We start from the raw sequence: 12,955 nt of genomic DNA, 5'->3' as shown, positions 1-12,955 counted from the left end.
TTTAACTTTTGCCATGCTTCAATAACCTCCATGGGAGACTATAAGCTGGCACAACTGGATCGGGTCAGCTACATAGGAGCGATCATAAGATCGCTCCTATGTAGCTGAATTACAGGCTTGCTATGACCGCCGACCACAGGGTGACGCTCATAGCAATCCAGCATCAACAACCACAGAGGTCTTAAGGAGAACCCTGGTTGTAATGCCGACGCATGGCCGGAAGCGCTAGTTAAATGCCGCTGTCAGTGTTTGACAGCGGCATTTAACTAGTTAATAGTGGTGGGTGAATCACGATTCCACCCGCCGCTATTGCGGGCACATGTCAGCTGTTCAAAACAGCTGACATATCCCGGCTTTGATGCGGGCTCATCGCCGGAGCCCGCATCAAAGCAGGGGATCTGACCTCGGACGTACTATCTAAGAACAGTGTGTATCATCTTCTCTTCCATTGGCAGAGATGTTCCTGGAACGGTTTCTCTGTTCCTCAATTTATCAGGGCATTTCTTGAGATGGTCTCTGGATACTGCCGTCGAAGTTTCTCCTCCATCTTTGCTGATAAGAGTTTAGTATTGCCAAAGTTGGACGTTAAGATGGTACATGCTTCTGCTTCCCACTGATCATCAAATATGTTCATTCTCCTTTAAGGCTATGTGCTCAGGTTCAGGTTTTTTCGCTTTTTTTTTTTGCATTTTTTTGCGCTCAAAACGCTATAAAAACTCATTAAAAACGCATACATTATGCATTCTATCATTTAGAATGCATTCTGCATGTTTTGTGCACATGGATGCGTTTTTTTCCGCAAAACGCATCGCAGTAAAAAAATGAGCATGTTCATTATTTTTGCGGATTTTCTGCGTTTTTCCCGAAATTCTATGCATTTGGGAAAAAACGCACCACAAACGCGTCAAAAAACGCACGCGGATTTCTGGCAGAAATGTCAGGTTTTTGTCAGGAAAATTTCTGCCAGAAATCCTGACGTGTGCACATACCCTAATTTGCCATTCTGCAAATTCAGCACGACGATCTGGGTCATCCTCGTTGAGATGCTGCAGCAGCTGGATTTTGTAAGGGCGCCATTTGTGAGTAGCTAATATCCGCCAAAGGGATGTTCGACTGATGCCAGATCGGCGTGCTGAATTTGCAGAATGGGCAAAACAAAAATTGGAACAGGAACCTCAGTTTACACAGAACATTATGTTCAGTGATGAGGCAAACTTTTTTGGGTGGGCCACTTATATGGATACACCTAAATAACATGGGAATGGTGACAGTTTTCTTGCGCAGGGTATCTTGCATTGAAATCTGCTCCAATTACCCGGGTACTGTGTTCACCGGACATCAACACAATTTCTATCTGCTCCTCATGTGTTAAAATACCTGTTTTTAATTGCATCAATGTAATGATTGTCCCGAATAAAGAACTGTTTTATTGGATCACGGAGTGCCACCTATTCATTTCTCTCTGGCTTGGAGTTTTCACAACGCTGTTCGTTTCAGGTGCTGCACTTGCGATTATGAAAGCCCACACCCTGCTGGTCCAATGATTAAGCTCTAGAGGGTATGCTAAACGTTGTTTGATGCTGGTTTTTCTCAACTGCTTCATTTGTTTAACTGTGAGGTCCATTTTTTCATATTAGCCTTTATAAAAAATTAAAACCTTGGGGCTCTTCTCGGGGTAAAAATCTAATTTTTTACTCTTCATCACGCAATGGTAAAAAATTCTGCAAGGCACATGTGCTGTCAACATGGTCACTGCCCCTCTAGGTTAATCCTTTGGGGTATGTGGTTTGTAAAGTGGAGTTACTTATCGGGGGGGGGGGGGGGGGGTAAAATCGGGGTGGGGAGGGGAGGAAGGGGGTCTGATTTTCTGGCATGTCAGGAGCTCCGTCAATGCAACATGACACCCTCAAACCAGTCCAACAAAATCTGCACTCAAATATGGCTCTCCTTTCCTTCTGATTTTTGCACTGTGCCTCAAATGTAGTTTTTGACCACATATGAGGTATTGGTGCACTCAGGAGAATTTGCATAACAAATTGTCACATTTGTTTTCTCCTATTACCCATTCTGAAAATTAAAAACTTGGGGCCAAAGCAATATTTTCATGAAAAAAATGGTAATTTTCAATTTGCTCAACCCAATGTTGTAAAATTCTGCGAATTGCCTGAGGTTTAAAACTGCTAACTACACACCTAGATGAATTTCTCGAAAGGTGTAGTTTCCAAAATAGGGTTACTTGTGCGGGTCTTACGCGGTTTTGGCATTTCAGGAGCTCTTCAAATGTGACATGGTGTCCCCAATCAATTCCCACCTGTCACGGTTTCATAACTGACAGTGACCTGGAAATGCTGTGAGTGGCAGCTCAGCCACCCAATGGAATTTGAAATGTGCTGGACGGTCTGTTTTGTGAGTGACAGTCCAGTCATCCAATCTGGTCCTGGTGTGTGCTGGATTGTCAGTATTTTGATTGACAGTCCTGCTGCTTAATCTGGTCTGCGGGCGTTTCCCCAGGTGCCTCCCTTCTCAGATGATTTGCTAGGTATTTATTTGGTTTGCAGTGAGCAGCAGATTGTCATTTCTAGCTTTGCACTAAGTAGATGTGTGTGCTTAGCCCTATGTCTGACATCTGATCTTGCTTATGATCTTGGATCTGTTGTGACATTTCTTGTGAATTATGCCTTCTGCTTTTGATGCTCTCTGACTTCAGGTATTTGATACCGAATTGGCCTCTGACTTTCTGTTTGTTGTACTCCCTGGCTTTGACATACCCTTCTGGCATTTGACCTCGGACTGTTTCCTGACATGCCTTGGACTTACCCCTCTGTTCTACGAGCCTTCCTGGTAGCTGACCTCGGACCTGCTGACTACCCTTCCTCATGGCTTGCCAGTGAGTAGTGACTCAGCGTCACACCACCAAAGTGGCACTCCAAAATTCAAATGCTGCTCCTTCCCTTTCGAGCTCTGCTGTGCACCCAAACTGTAGTTTTCCTTTACATACTTTCACAGCTCAGCGTTCTAAAATTTTATGAAGTACCTGATGGTTCACGGTGCTCACCACACCTCTAAATAAGTTCCTTGAGGGGTGTAGTTTCCTTAATGAGTCACTTGTGGAGGGCTTCCAATGTTTAGGCATATGAGGGGCTCAGCAAATGCAACATTATATCCGCTATCTGTTCCAGCCAGTTTTGCTCTCCTAAAGTCAATAGGTGTTCCATCCCTTCCAAGCCCTGCCATCGGCCAAAACAGTAGTTTCTTATTATTATTTTCTTTATCTATATGGATACTGTGATGCAGTTGCAGTGCAGTTTAGCGCAACCTCCACCATGAGGTGCTGGTGAGGGAAGAGAGGTTGCACAAAACACCGCACAGGTGTCACAGGTAACAAAAGAGTGGTCAGACGAGCAGAGTCAGAAACTGTCAGGAGCAGAGGTACCAGAGGTCACAGCATGCACGAAGTAAAAGACAAGCCAGAAGTCTGAGCCAAAAGGGAACGTGAGACGTAAGATGAAGTCGGGGTACAAGCCAGAAGTCAAAGAAGGTTGGGGAATGAGGTATCAGAGACAGAAACCAAGAGGCGGGGATCAGGGATCAGGCCGAGTCATACACTGTAAGGAAAACTACAAGACAAACACTATGTCAGGGATAGGGAACGGGTCTGTTATGATCAGGTGGCCTTGGAGCAGCATGAAAACTTTCTCTGGAGTAGGTGGTAACTATACGGACCGCAAACCCTGATCTTAACACCGCAACTAGAAGTAGCCGTGGGGTGTGCCTAACAAAACCTAGACACCTCGACACAGCCGGAGAACTAAATACCCCTAAAGATGGAAATAGGAAAACTACCTTGCCTCAGAGTAGACCCCCAAAGGATAGGCAGCCCCCCACAAATAATGACTGTGAGTTGGAGAGGAAAAGACACACGCAGGCAGAAAACAGGCTTAGCAAAAGGAGGCCACTTCTAGCTAAATAGAAAAGGACAGGACAGGATACTAAGCGGTCAGTATAAAAATACTACAAAAATATCCACAGCAGAAAATACAAAACTCCACCACCTAACTAAAGATGTGGAGAGTATAACTGCAACTCCAGAGAATCCAACCAGACTGAGAAAAACAACTGGCACAGTCTAAGCTGGACAAATAGAAACAAAAGATCAGCACTGAAAATAAGCACACAGCAAGTGTGCTTCAGAAAAAGAAACAGACACTTATCTTTGCTGAACTGGCAGCTAAGCAGGTGAGGCCAGGCAGAGATCCAATACTTCCAAAGAAACATTGACAACTGGCAAGGGCTAATGAATCCTGCACACTTAAATATCCCAGTCAGAACAGCAATTAGCAGATACACCTGGCCAGGACTGTGACTCAGAGACAACTGCATTCCCACCTACCACCACTGGAGGGAACCCAAGAGCAGAATTCACAACACGGGTCTCACACAAATACGGGAAGTCAGAGGCAGAAGGATCACCAGGGTATACGGGTCAGCTGCTCTAGCCTGGCAGCATGAACTATCACTGACGCTGGCTAGCAGACTGTAGAGGACTGAAAAAGACCAGCCAGCTCCAAAACAAGCTGGAGGGTGTTAGACTGGATCAAGACAGAACCCCCCATCTCAATGGGGGGCCACAGGACCCCCAGGCTTCCCTGGACAACGAGCGAGAAAGGCATGGACCGAACGTGCGGCACCCACGACCAGTCCTCAGGACCGTAACCTTTCCAATGGACCAAGTACTGAACTGAACGGCGGAGCATACGAGAATCCACCACCCGTTCCACCTCATACTCGGTCTGGCCATCCACCACAACAAGCGGCGGGTGCAAGGGAGACACACCTGAGGAAGGCACCGACGGCTTCAGAAGCGCCTTATGGAATACATCCCTGCACACTTCCCCCCCCTCCCGGCAGGAATGCTGACTCACTCACCTCCGCAGCCCCCATCTTGCATTTCCTCCTCTTGCTCTGGCTGCCGCGCAGAGTCTGCTTGTGGTGCAAAGATCCCCGGGCACTGTGCTTAGTGCTTTTGCGCACTTCCTCCTGAAAGGGAACACATGCGCCATCCTAAAGTGTCCCTAGCCAATGGCTCTTACTGTACATTTACCCTCTCACATTCCATACTGCCTCCTCACACATCCCTCCGACTCCCCATACTGTGTTCGCTGTTATGACCTGGTCGTTAGGACAATAATGGACCTGGTGGTTAAGTGCACACGGAAAGACCTGATAGTTACAATAATACAGGACAAGCTCTGGGACGTGGGAACTCTGCTGACCGCAATCCCTAATCCTATGACACACACTAGAAATAGCCGTGGATTGCTCCTAACGCTCCCTATGCAACTCGTCACAGCCTAAGGAACTAGCTAGCCCTAAAGATAGAAAAATAAGCCTACCTTGCCTCAGAGAAATTCCTCAAAGGAAAAGGCAGCCCCCCACATATAATGACTGTGAGTTAAGATGAAAATCACAAACACAGAGATGAAATAGATTTAGCAAAGAGAGGCCCGACTTACAGAACAGACAGAGGATAGGAAAGGTGACTTTGCGGTCAGCACAAAAACTACAAAAAAAACCACGCAGAGGGCGCAAAAGACCCTCCGCACCGACTCACGGTGCGGAGGCGCTCCCTCTGCGTCCCAGAGCTTCCAGCAAGCAAGACAAAAAATCAAAATAGCAAGCTGGACAGAAAAATAGCAAACAAGAGAAAAACAAGCAGGAACTTAGCTTCTGCTGGAGAAGACAGGTCACAAGAACGATCCAGGAGCGAACAGACCAATACTGGAACATTGACAGGTGGCATGGAGCAATGATCTAAGTGGAGTTAAATAGAGCAGCCAGCTAACGAATTAACCTCGTCACCTGTGGAAGGAAACTCAGAAGCCGCAGCCCCACTCACAACCACCAGAGGAAGCCCATGGACAGAACCAGCCGAAGTACCATTCATGACCACAGGAGGGAGCTTGACAACAGAATTCACAACAGTTCGCACCCATCACCCTCGCTCCTCATACTGTGTCAGAACCCATCCCATCACCCTCGCTCCCCATACTGTGTCAGCATACATTTTCCCCTCATTCCTCATACTGTGTCCGCACCCATACCACCAATCACCATACTGTGTCAGCACCCACCCCCATACATGCCCCCACCTCAGCCCTTCCTCCTATTGTCTTCAAATTTCTACTGCTACCCATATTGTGTCTGCACCTGTCCCCTCATTTGCATCCCCCATTACACTATATCTCCCTCAGCCCTGTTACACTAAATACCCCATCAAAGTAAATCTCCCCAGTCCTGTTAATGTAAATACCCCCACACAGCAAATACCCAGCAACACAAACAGTAAATACACCCCAACACACAGTAAATACCACCCTCACACAGTAAATAAATACCCACACACAGTATATACATCCCCTACACACAGTAAATACCCCCCACACACAGTAAATACCACCCAGGCAGTAAATATCCCCTAGGCAGTTAATACACCCCTCAACACAGTAAGTACATCTCCCACACACACATTAAATACCACCCCCAGGCAGTATATACAAAACCCACACACAGTAAATACACCCCCCCACACACAGTAAATACCCCACACACACACAAAGCAAATACCCCAGGCAATAAATACTCCCCCAAGCAGTAAATACCCCCCATCCCCGTTACACTAAATCTCCCCAATCCGCAGTATCTTCAGCTACACTAATGTGTAGCACTTACCACCAATTCTCTCAGTGCCGGCGAATGATGTCACCAGCGTGATCACATGACCTGATAACGCTGCTGAGGTCGCTCTAACCTGGCAGTCACTGGGAGTCGGCGCACTGCAGCTTCTCTGTGCTGGCTGTCAGCTTGACAGCTGGCTCAGAGAACCGCCGACTACCAGTCCGGGCATGTCAGAATGCATCTGCCAGGGGAGACATTTCGGACCATCGCCTTAGGTGGCCCAACTGCGCTCCTCTGCAAGCTGTACCGGGGCACATGCTCCGGCTGCTCCCCCCCCCCAGATATACCTCTGCCCACCAGTCAGCCTTACTGTCCAGTACCTGTCTGCTCGTACTAGCCGTGTCTCCCTGTATTTCAGCTGTACCAGCCTGCACCTGCCAGTGCTAATTTGTCTACCAGCTGACCAGCCTGCACCTACTAGCGCTTATCTTTATACCAGCCTGCACATGCCAGTGCCCATGTCCTGTATTGACCAGCCTGCACCTGCCCGTGCTTATCTATATACTAGCTGGACCAGTCAGCACCTGCCAGTGCCTATTTGTCTACCAACTGTACTCATCAGCATCTGTGGTTCCTGTGTTCCTGCTGTGCCTGCCTGTATCAGCTGTAGGCCGGGGTCACACTTGCGACTTCAATGCGAGAAACTTGCACAAGTCTCTCGCATCAAGAGTGCCGCCGGCACTCGGGACCGGGACATGTATTTCTATGCAGCTGCACACTCCAGTCCCGAGTGCCGGCGGCTGTACCGGGACTTGATACAAGAGACTCATGCGAGTTTCTCGCATTGAACTCTCAAGTGTGACCCAGGCCGTACTCTCCTACCGGGTTGTTCCAGCTACCTGTCCGTTGGGGGTCAGCTGCCTTGCGTCTGAGGTCTGTTGTGGACTAGCACAACCAACCATCAGGGGCTGTAATGAATAGGAAGGTGCTCATATAGTCATGCCCCTCCAGGCTCTCCTCAGACCACGGCACAGTGGTTCCTACACTCCCGTTAGATGCAGCATCAGCACCACGTCCACTTCCCTGTCCTTTAACATGCACCTTGCACAATTTAAATTAGGTATATACAGGGCCGGCTCCAGGATTTTGTGGGCCCCAGGCAAAAGAGTCTCAGTGGGCCCACATACCACGATTCATGATGCACAGATACGGAGGAGAAATATTGATATACTACATAGGGCCTAGCCTTCCCCCTCATCCTTCACATAGGCAGATATGCACACACACAATACGCAGACATACATACACATACAGTACGCAGACATGCGCACTCACACACACACACAATACGTAGACATGCACACACACAAATATGCAGACATGCACACACACACACACACAAATACGCAGACATGCACACACACAATACGCAGACATGCACACACACAATACGCAGACATGCACACACACACACAATACGCAGACATACACACACACACACAATACGCAGACATACACATACAGTACGCAGACATGCTGCACACACATACAGTACTCAGACATGCACACACACACAGCACTCAGACATGCACACACACACAATACGCAGACATGCGCACACACACACACAATACGCAGACATGCACACACACAATACGCAGACATGCACACAAATACAATACGCAGACATGCACACAAATACATTACACAGATATACACATACAATACGCAGATATTTACATACATATATTTGAAGACAAATTCACAAAAATACATAAATATGTCCAGTCAAACACACTGATATACACAGATATGCACATCATACAGGCATACAGACAGACACAACACACAAGCCTCACTCACCTCCCCCAGGCTTGTCACCCATCAGGCTCCTCTGGCATGTGGATATGGAGGGAGTGCTGCTTGATCGATGGCGTCACTTAAACAGACATGGCCACCCACAGTGCACGCTGCAGCTGTGTCTGTTACTAATGATGCGGTCAGGCAGACACTGTGCCTTTAACTTTGCTTGTGTGTCCACCCAGCTGCGTCATTACTAGCAGAAGCAGAGACATCGCTGCAGAGTGCACTGTGCACGGCCATTTAAGTGACGGCTGAGCTCAAGTAGTGGCGAAGCTGCTGGGGGAGCAGCCTGGGCTCCCTGGTATCCCGGCCACGAGTGGGCCCCCCAATTGTTCAGGGCCCCGGCATTTGCCCCGGTACGCCGGGTGCTGACGCCGGCCCTGGGTATATACAGTAATATATGCCTTCAAACTTTCTGGTATTAATAGGAAATAGAAAATGTGTAACCCTGAAAAGTACTTTTGTTTTTAGGTTGCAGCAGCAGCAGTAACCCAAAAGGACTGTAAGGCAATAAACTTTGCCTATATACCTCTAATCCAAAACTATCCCTCCTCCACAGTGGCGTAGGAAGGGAGGGGTGGGGGGGGCCGCCCCAGGCTGCACAATGCGGGGGGCGGGTCATTGGGCCGCGGCCGGCGCTGCAGGAGGAAGAAAAAAAAAAAAGAGACGCGGGCCCTTTAAACCTGCGGGCGGCGCTCTGGCATCGGGCCCCCGTTCTATAATACTCACCTCTCCTGGTTCCTGCGGCAGCTACAGCGTCTTCAGCGCCCTCTGACTCTGCGACGTCTCAGGGCAGAGGGCGCGATGACGTCATCACTGTGCGCGCCGCTCAGCCTCTCTGTCCTGAGCGTTGCAGAGCCGGAGAGATGCTGAGTGCACCGGAACTGCCCTGGGAACGGGAGAGGTGAGGATTTTACTTTTTTTTTTTCTTTATGTCTGACTCTGTCTGTCTGGGGGCAATGCTGGACACACTGGGGCAATGCTGGAGACCCTGGGGCAGATTTCTGGACACACTGGGGCAGATTTCTGGACACTGGGGCAATGCTGGAGACCCTGGGGCAGATTTCTGGACACCCTGGGGCAGATTTCTGGACATACTGGGGAAATGCTGGAGACCCTGGGGCAGATTTCTGGACACTGGGGCAATGCTGGAGACTGGGGCAGATTGCTGGACACGCTGGGGCAATGGTGGACACTGGGGAAGATTGCTGGACACACTAGGGGCAATGCTGGACACACTGGGGCAGATTGCTGGGCACACTGGGGCAGATTGCTGGACAAACTGGGGGCAATGCTGGACACACTGGGGCAATGCTGGAGACCCTGGGGCAGATTTCTGGACACACTGGGGCAATGCTGGACACTGGGGCAGATTGCTGGACACACTGGGGCAATGCTGGACACTGGGGCAGATTGCTGGACACACTGGGGGCAATGTTGGACACACTGGGGCAATGCTGGAGACCCTGGGGCAGATTGCTGGACACACTGGGGCAATGCTGGACACTGGGGCAGATTGCTGGACACATTGTGGGCAATGCTGGACAATTGGACATACTGGGGCAGATTGCTGGACACACTGGGGGCAGTGCTGGACATACTGGGGCTGATTGCTGGACACACTGGGGGTAATATGCTGGACACACTGGGGCAGATTGCTGGACACACTGGGGGCAATGCTGGACACACTGGGGCAATGCTGGACACTGGGGCAGATTGCTGGACACACTGGGGGCAGTGCTGCATATACTGGGGCAGATTGCTGGACACACTGGGGGTAATATGCTGGACACACTGGGGCAGATTGCTGGACAACCTGGGGGTAATATGCTGGACACACTGGGGGTAATAAGCTGGACACACCGGGGCAGATTGCTGGACACACTGGGGGTAATATGCTGGACACACTGGGGCAGATTGCTGGACACACTGTCCAGGGGCAATACTGGACACACTGGGGCAATATGCTTGACATACTGGGGCAGATTGCTGGACACACTGTCTGGGGGCAATGCTGGACACACTGGGGCAGATTGCTGGACACTGGGGCAATATGCTGGACATACTGGGGCAGGTTGCTGGACACACTGGGGGTAATATGCTGGACACACTAGGGGTAATATGCTGGACACACTGGGGCAGATTGCTGGACACACTGGGGGCAGGACTTGAGGCATGGGCAGAATGTAGATACGGGGCATGATTGGAGACATGGGGCAGGATTGGATCATGGGGCAGGATTGGATCATGGGGCAGGATGGATACGATGGAGACTGATGGGGCAGGATGAGGAGATCATATGGGGTAGAATGGATACTCATGAGGGCAGGATGCGAGAACATATGGCTGGAGCCAGGAATGAGATAAACGGTGCCAGGGTGGGGAATATTATTACCATAGGGGCTAATTAAGGGATATTATTACTGCAGTGATGTATTTATTTTATTTTTTGAGTATACTGTTGTAAATGGGGGGGCGGTCCTGTTACTGTGCAGAGTGACACTATATCACCTTTTTTTCTTCATGTGGTGTAATGTAGAAGTTGTGAAAAATTAAGTAATGTGTTCTGCAAGCGGAGCTCGAGATAACTGTGTTATTTCCTGCAGAAACGAGTCCTGGCTGGAAGAAATTATGGCGGTCTGTGCTGGATGAAAGATGAAGGACTTCACCTAGAGACGTTACTGGTGAGTCAGTGTTACCTATACACTGACACTATACACTGTATACTATATACAGCGGTCCTGTGTACAATGTCACCAGTGATCACTGTATTAACTATACATTATATACAGAGCTCCTGTGTATAATACCACCAGTGATCTCTGTATTACCTCTACACAGACACTGCATACTAAGTACAGATCTCCTGTGAATACTGGCACTTATGGTGATAGTATTGTGTTTTTTTTTATTACTGATCAGTATTGTAGAATTCAGTCACTATGTGGTGGTAATATGTGGTCTGGAAATGGTGTTGTGGTATTTTTCCCTTGTATGTGCTATTTGGTCACCAAGTGGTGGTAATATGTGGTCTTGACATGGTGCGGTGGTATTTGTCCCTTGAATGTAGTATTATTCGGTCACTATGTGGTCTGGTCATGGTGTGGTGGTATTTCTTCCTGTATGTGATATTATTTGTCTTGGTATAGTGGATTGTGTTGTGTATGGCAGTCATTTGTTCTCTCTGATATTAATTAGGAGAAGATTCTTTATTTCCATTAGAGTTTTAATGCTTTGCACACAGCGGCGGAGATGCACTTACATGGGTTTCCTGTAGAAAAAAGTAATCACCTCTCCACAGGATAAGTGATAACGTATTGATTGGTGGGGGTCTGACTGCTTGGACCCATTCAGCAAAATGTGGAACTTTTTATCCCCATTAGACTGGAGTGGCATGTCCGACTAGATCACTGATCAATTCACTCACTCTGTGGCTGCACTTGTTTTTTTCTGGAAGCCCCAAAGAGAATGAATGGAGTTGGGGTCAGAAATCCCACCTGCCGCTGCATTTTAAAATAGTGATAAAAGTGTCCTGTCAGGGATAAAACTTTCCCATTCTTCCGATCGGTGCAATTTCTAATGGTCGGATCTAAGCGATCACCTATCCTGTGGAGCCCATGGATTGGTGATAACTTGTTTTAACCAAGAACCCCATTAATGTAAACTACCGTAATTATACATCCCAGTTATTGGGGCACACGGTAGATGTGCAGCAGCTGCCGGTGTTTTACAGCCGATGCTCCACTATAATGACAGATATTTGCATATAGCTGTAGGGTGGGCCCATAGAGTCCATTCCTCTGGTGGGCCCCAGACACCCCAGTCCGACCCTGCACGTCAATAGCTAACAGCCGCCAGCCAATCTGAGGCTGGCAGCTGACGTCAGTCCCAGCGTGCATGTCGCCGGCGAGTGCACGCTTCAGGTGCGTGGAGAGAGCAGGAGCGCGGTCAGGTAAGCACTGAGTGAAAATTTGCATTACAATTGGGGATTTACCCCCCTGGCGCCTATACATTTAGCGTATTGTGCATAGCATATGCACAGCACACAGGTGGCATAAACGCAAAAGGCACCCCCCCCCATCACCAGTCATTCAACCTGTCAGATGCTGCAACCTACATGGTACGCTGTACCTAAGCGGTTAGACCAATGGAGTGCACCTGTGATGTTATGACACAGTGATGATTATGGGCAACCATATCATTCATTGTCATTAAGAAAAGTCACAGGTTTGGCATGTGGGGGTGACACCATTAGGCCCAGTTTAAGTTCTACAAAACAGGAAGACCATTTTTGGTAACCTTTGTGTGTATTGAGCCGGGGGGGCACCAAACTCGGGAACAGCCCCGGGCGGCAAAAGCTCTAGCTACCCTCTGCTCCTCCACCAGCTATCCCTGCACTGAATGCAGGTAACAGAGG

The sequence above is a fragment of the Ranitomeya imitator genome, chromosome 1 (genome assembly GCF_032444005.1).
Source record: "Ranitomeya imitator isolate aRanImi1 chromosome 1, aRanImi1.pri, whole genome shotgun sequence".
NCBI classification, from domain to species: domain Eukaryota; kingdom Metazoa; phylum Chordata; class Amphibia; order Anura; family Dendrobatidae; genus Ranitomeya; species Ranitomeya imitator.
Note: the sequence above shows the minus strand (reverse complement) of the source record.